Here is a 7161-nt window from a genome sequence, read left to right on the forward strand (position 1 = left end):
TTTTTTGCGGCTAGCCAGTATGGGGATCCAAACTCATAACTTTGGTGTTACAAGGCTGCACTCTAACCAACTTAACTAACTGGCCAGCCCAATTTTTCATTTTTAAAAATGCCCACCAGTATGTCATCAGATTGGTTGAGAAATGGAACAGGTGTGGTGAAGCCACCTTAGCAGTTAGCATACAGGAACATTTAGGCAATTAAACAGTAAACATATAAACATGCAGTAAAGGTTCACATGACTCAGCCTGGGAGAAAAGTCAGGTGGCAAGCAGGGCTTCGCAAGTGCCTCCCTCTGAGAAGCAGACAGACAGGCACACACATCTTCTCTTCCTTTGTTCACACATGTCTCTCCTTGATGCAAGTCATTTATACTTGGGAAGTGGAAAGGCCTTGGGGAGGAAGGAGCTGAAGAAAATTAGGACCAGAATCCCAGGTGGCCTAAAAAGATGAGAGGGGGCAGTTGAAAACCTGTGGGCATCTCTGTCCCACACTCCCTCCCCCCTGTTGGGGCCATCTTGCACTGTAGAGGAGAGATGGCTTTTAGATGGAGGTGAGCGTGTACAGGGCCTGAGCTAAGGTTTCTGTGCTGCAGGGTTGGCTTAGAAAAGCAGCTCTGCCCCTCTCTGAAGCTCCATTTCCTACAAACAAGGGATTGGCCATCCCCACCAGACTGAGTGGTTGTGTAAGAGAGCTGGACAGAGTAGCCCAGGCCACCACCAGCTCCCACCAGGTGACTGCGGCCGCCTAGGTGAGTCTCTCAAAACATAAACCAGATCATGACACATCAGAACCTTCCCATGGCCTCATATTTACACTCTGGTCTGGTCACACTGCCTCCTCTGTGCTCTGGAACCCAACTGAATACATGCCCACCTCTCAGCCTGTGCGTTGCTGTTTCTTGGGCCTGGATCATTTGAGCCTCTGCCTTGGCTAAGGTCTGCATAGCAAGCTGCTTATTGCTTATTAGTTGATTTCCATTCTTGAAGGGCAGACTCTCTGAACTAATCTCTTCCCTGAGATTTAGAAGGTTTTTCTATGACACAAGGGATAGAGGGGAACTAACTGATTCAAGAGATATTTAAGAAGAATTGGTGGGCTTGGGGCAAGTGGATGACAACTTCTGTTTGACGTGTTGAGTTTGCTGTGCTGGAGACAGCCCGGTGGAAATGCTCAGGTGGACAGGGGACAGGATTGTGAACATGAAATCCCTGTACTAACACACAGGCAAAGGTACAGGCTAGGCATCATCACAGAAGGGTGAGTGAGGGAAGGTGGTGCCCAAGAGGGCGCATTTGAGCCTCAACAGGGATCAGGTTTCCCAGGGCCAAGCTGGGCTGGTGGTGGCCAAAGGCCAAGGCCCCACTGGTCTCTGATTTTCCCTTTTTTCTCTCATCTCCTTTGCACCCCTCACTCTCAGCTCTCCTCCACCCTCTGGACTCCAGTTCTTAAATAGCTAATTCCGTCGGGGGAAAAAAAGTAGATCCTGGCCCTGTCCTTCCTGGATGCCATTTGGGTTTGGCCTTGTCAGCAGCACCACCAAGTGGCTGTCAGCTGAATGCCAGAAGCATTTGCTCAAGTGACTTTCCAGAACTTGCCTTAATAAAAAGTTAACATTTCTGGGGCCGGCCCGTGACTCACCTGGGAGAGTGTGGTGCAGATAGCACCAAGGACGTGGGTTCGGATCCCATATAGGGATGGCCAGTTGGCTCACTTGGGGAGTGTGGTGCTGACAACACCAAGCCAAAGGTTGACATCCCCCTACTGGTCATCTTTTAAAAAATAAAAATAAATAAGTTAACATTCCCTGGGCCACGGGGATAATACATAAGGCACCAGGCTAAGTGCCTGACAGGTCAGATCATTTCTTCCTCACACCCCCATTTTGAGGAAACTGAGGCAGGAGGGATGAACTTAGAATCTAAGGTCCTAGGGCTGGAAGTGGAGGAGCAGAGTCTCAGGCAGATGGGCTGCAGAGCCTGCTCCTCATCACTGGGCTGGGCCGTGCCACGTGACTGACAGGAAAGGACCAGAAGAGGCCCCTGTCCTCAGAGCACACAGTCTGTGGCCTGGACTTCTAATGGCAGGCTACAGGCTTGCTGCTGAGATGAAAGTTCCCACTCAGAATGTTTATGGTTCAACTTCAGAGCCTCCCAGCTACCCCACCCACCCTTCCCCTGCTCCAGCCCATCAATGGACTAGGCGCACCTAGATTTATACTTGGAAGCCCCATCCTGGGAATGCAGTCCTGGGAAATGGAGTCCTTTGGCTGCACTCATGCTGCCTCAAATGAAGTAGAGCTTCTGTTATGAAGGAAGAAGGGGGGGAACGGGTGTAGGGGGTGGCAGCCGTGTTGGCCTGAGTAGATCACAGACACATTGCTGAAGGGTCATTCAGTCTTCTAAGGGGAGAAGACAAAGGGCAGTAGTAGGCTCAGATAAGGAAGTGGCATCAGGGCTTTGTCTCTGTAGATAGGCTAGCCCGAAGTCAGGCCTCTGATCCAGCCCCGCTTCCCCGTGGTCTGCACTTCCAGCCAAGACTTTACAGGAGCTGATCTGGAACTCTCTCGGTCACATGCCTGTGCGGAGAACCCCAACTCATCCTTAATTCTTGTTTCTTTTTTTTCTTGTTTATTTGTGTTCATCCTTAACTCTGACATCTTCTCAATGAAACCTCCCCTGCCCCAGACAGAACTTCGGGCCTTGGCTACAGAAAGATGTGGATTCCTTTCCTGGGACTATTCTTTGCTGGCTTTGTGGCCTTGGAGAAGTCAAGTCACCTCTCTGAGCCTGTTTTCCATCCAGGAAGGGTTCAGTGTGCCACTACATGTTTCTCCTGCACATTCACAATTACATAGTTGGTGCTCAGTAAATGGTAGTTAATATTAGTTCTCATTCAGTTAGACCATTTATTCTTGTTTCTTTTTTTTCTTGTTTATTTGTGTTCATCCTTAATTATTCTTGTTTCTTTTTTTTCTTGTTTATTTGTGTTCATCCTTAACTCTGACATCTTCTCAATGAAACCTCCCCTGCCCCAGACAGAACTTCGGGCCTTGGCTACAGAAAGATGTGGATTCCTTTCCTGGGACTATTCTTTGCTGGCTTTGTGGCCTTGGAGAAGTCAAGTCACCTCTCTGAGCCTGTTTTCCATCCAGGAAGGGTTCAGTGTGCCACTACATGTTTCTCCTGCACATTCACAATTACATAGTTGGTGCTCAGTAAATGGTAGTTAATATTAGTTCTCATTCAGTTAGACCATGATTATTTATTTATTTATTTATTTATTTTGTCTTTTTCCGTGTCCGGCAACGGATCGCAACCCTCAGTGTCGCCCCCCGTACCGGACCGGGACCGGCAACGGGATCGCAGCACTCGGTGTTGCCCCCGCGCCTCGCTCAGCCAGTGAGTGGGAACCGGTCTGTATGTGGGATCCGAACCCTCGGCTTTATTGAGGAACCATCACCATTGTCCTTCCCAGTGCTCTCAGGCATCATAGATGGCCCTCCCTCCATTGTAGATGGCCTGTTGTTGCTGGGTCCACAAAGATCTACTCATAGACATCTGCACCCCTAACATGGTTGCCCCAGCAGCAGGGATGTCCAGATTTTCAGAATCTCACCTCACTGTTCTTTCCACCCCTGTCCCCATTGCCTCTGACTGCAGTCTCTTTGTCGAACCTAGCTCTAGAATGTGTTTTCCCATCCATTTATCTAGATTTAGTTCTGTTTTTTCTTTCTTTTCTCCTCCCACTCCCTTAGTTTCCTATGGCTGCTATAACAGATTACCATAAATTTAGTGGCTTAAAGCAACACAAATTTATTTGTGTTAAAATAGATCCACGTAGGGCCGGCCTGTGGCTCACTCGGGAGAGTGCGGTGCTGATAACACCAAGGCCACGGGTTCGGATCCCATATAGGGATGGCCGGTTAGCTCACTGGCTGAGCGTGGTGCTGACAACACCAAGCCAAGGTTTAAGATCCCCTTACCGGTCATCTTTAAAAAAAAAACAAAAAACAAAAACAGATCCACGTATAAAATAGATCCACAGATCTGTGTCCCTTCTGGAGGCTGTAGGGGAGAGTCCATTTTATTGCCTTTTCCAGCTTCTAGAGGCCACCTGCGTTCCCAGGCTCGTGGCTTCTTCATCTTCAAAGCCAACAGCATCGCATTTCTCAGGTCGTTTTTCCATAGTCAGATCTCTGTTATTCGGCCTGCCTATTCCATATAAGGACCCATGTGATCATCTTGGGCCCACATGGATACTCTAAGATTACCACCTGTTTTGGTCCATTTTTGTTGCTTATAACAAAGTACACTGAACTGGGTGATTTATAAAGAAAATGAAATTTATTTCTTACATTTTCTGGGGCTGGGAAGTCCAAAGTCCCATCTGGTCATGGCGACAGTGACCCAGCGGTCTCACATTGCAAGATGGTGTGAGCAGAGAGCAGACAGACAGACTCTTCTCCCTCTTCTTTTAAAGTCCTCAGAACCATGCCTCTGACCACCATTTTTAATCCATTCACCAGCGCATGACCCTATAATCCAATCACCTCTTCAAGGCCCCACCTTACAATTACTATAATAGGGTTTCCCACCCTCTTTACAGTCACAGGGGTGGCTAAGTTTGTAATACATAAAACTTGGAGGACACAATTCAAGCTTTGGTGAGTTTTGGGGTGACATAATTCATTCCACTACACCTCCACCCCATCTCCCCATCTCACAATTCTTAATTTAATCACGTTTGCAAAGTCTCTTTTGCCATGTAAAGTCACATATTTAAAGGCTCCAGAATTAGAGCATGCACATGTTTGGGGATCATTATTCTGTCTACCATTCCCCTCCCCCCGATATCCTTCCTAATCCTTTCCTCTTGTTCCAAGGCTGGGGGCCCTCCCCTCTCCAGTATTTATTCCCAGACACACACCCCTGTTCCAGACATCTAAGGAAAGGAGCTGGGGATAGGACAGGCAGGAGGAAATCAGGAGAGTTCCAGGGCTCGCTGACAACCCCCCCTGCCTCCTCAGCTGCTCTGTCCTGATGTTCTCCATCCCCCTGAGGACCTTGTTCTAGCTCCTCCTCTACCTCAAATACTTTTCCCACTGATAAGCCTCCTGCATATCTTTGTACTTTGAGATGCCTGCTCTGCCTATTCTTCCTAATGCCACAGGCTTCACCCCTTCACCAGCAGCCCCAGTTTCTCTTGCCCTACCCTACTTTTTCTTTTCTCATAGCACTTAGCCCTTGTGACACACTGGATAATTTATGTTTATTGCTTTCCTGTCAGTCTCCCTTGCTGGAATTTAAACTCCAGAAGAGCAGGGACTCTGTTTCATTCACAGCCATATTTCGAGGACCTCAAACAGTGCCTGGTACAGAGCAGGTGCTCAAAAATATTTGTTGTATAAATGAACATTGTACTGGAAAAAATTTGTAGGGCTGAGTAAATATTAGAGTAAATAAATTAGGTAAACTTAGGACTTGGAGTAGCAAAAGAACTAAAGATGGAGGTAAGGTTAGTGGAAGTGAGTGAAGGTTGAGAGTGATGGCTGAGAGCTGTGGTTCCCAAAGCTGGGGGCGGGACGTGTCTGTACGTCAGAATCCTGGGTGGGTCTTTCTCCAGTTCCCAATTGCTGTGAATGTGGGTATTGTGGTTTAAGACACAAGGACAAACGCAGGGGTAGGCAGCTCTGCCAATAAGTCTCTTGGTGACCTCAAGGTATTCGCTTCTCTGAGCCTCTGTTATTCCTGGGTGAACTACAGGTGGCTGCAGCTGTGGCTGTTCTGCCCTTAGTACAGCACCCAAGCAGGTCCTCTACCTTTTCAATGAAACACACCACTTCCTCAATTTTGTTTCCTCCCTGCTTCCCCCAAACACCATTACCTTCTCTTTTAGGAAAACTCTACCCTTTGGTAAAAGTAGAAATACCTGTATCAGAGCTCAGAATAGTTGGCATTTGTAAAAAAGTGCCCAAGTCCTGATTGTCACTGGCTCTGTTAACCTAGACAGACCCTGTGGTCTTAGTGCAAACTTTGTTAACTGGAACAGACCCTGAAGTTTAGGTGCAAATATACATTCTTCAAATTGTGATTCTCTCTTCTCTGTCCCCACAGTCTGAATTCAAGCCTCAAGCTCTTGGCCTGGACCATTGCCCCAGCCTTCTCCCAGCCACCTAGCCTCTACACCCCTAGTCCTTCCCATACAGATATATCTGGCCACAGCAGTCCGTCTACCCCTTAAGGTGCCCCTGTGGCTCCTTCAAAGTCTGAGCCATTAGTATGACATTTGTGGCTCTGCCAGCTTCTCCTGCTACATCACCTGACACTGTATGTTCCCAAGACAACCCTCAGGTTCAGTGATTAGCCAGAAGGACTCACCAAGCTCAGCAAAGCTGTTATCTTCATGGTTACAGTTGGAAGGATACAGTCAGCAAAGGGATTCAGGAGAGACCAGGCACAAGCTTCCAGTTGTCCTCTCCCAGTGAAGTCACACAGCACTTAACTTGTCACAGCGATATGTGACAACACACATGGAGTCTTGCCAACCAGGGAAGCTCAAGCCTTGGTATCCAGGGTTTTTTGTTTGTTTTTTAACAGGGACCATCAGGTAAGAAGTTGTCCAGAGTTTTTATTGAGGGGTCAGTCCCATAGGCATGGAGCACCTGTGTCACTGACCTTAGTTACTCAATCTCCAACCCCACCAGAAGTCACATTGTTGGCATAGGCTATCTGGCATGGCCCAAGACTCAAGGTAAACAAAAACACTCTCATCTGGCAGGACTTTCTAACGGCTTAGATGTTCCCTCCCCGGAGCCAGTCAAGGGCCATTCCTTTCTTTGGAATGTGCAGGGTTTGGACAACCCAGACCTGCCCAGTCAACCTTTTACTACACACTCCCTTCAGTTCCATCAAATCACTTAGCACCTCAGACATACACCTGCTGTTACAGCCTCTCTCCGCCTTCGCCCAGGCCCTTCCTCTTGCCTAGATGGCCCCTCCTCCTTCCCCATCCTCTACCTGACCCTTCATCCTTCAACACTCAGCTCCTCCCTGGATCCTGGGCCAGGGTGAGAGCCTCCTTCCGGCTCCCATGACGTGTTCCAGCCCTGTCCCAGCCTTGAGCCCTGATCCTGAAGCCGATGTTTGACATGTCTCTGGCT

Source organism: Galeopterus variegatus, unplaced genomic scaffold (genome assembly GCF_000696425.1).
Source record: "Galeopterus variegatus unplaced genomic scaffold, G_variegatus-3.0.2 Scaffold7812, whole genome shotgun sequence".
NCBI classification, from domain to species: Eukaryota; Metazoa; Chordata; class Mammalia; order Dermoptera; family Cynocephalidae; genus Galeopterus; species Galeopterus variegatus.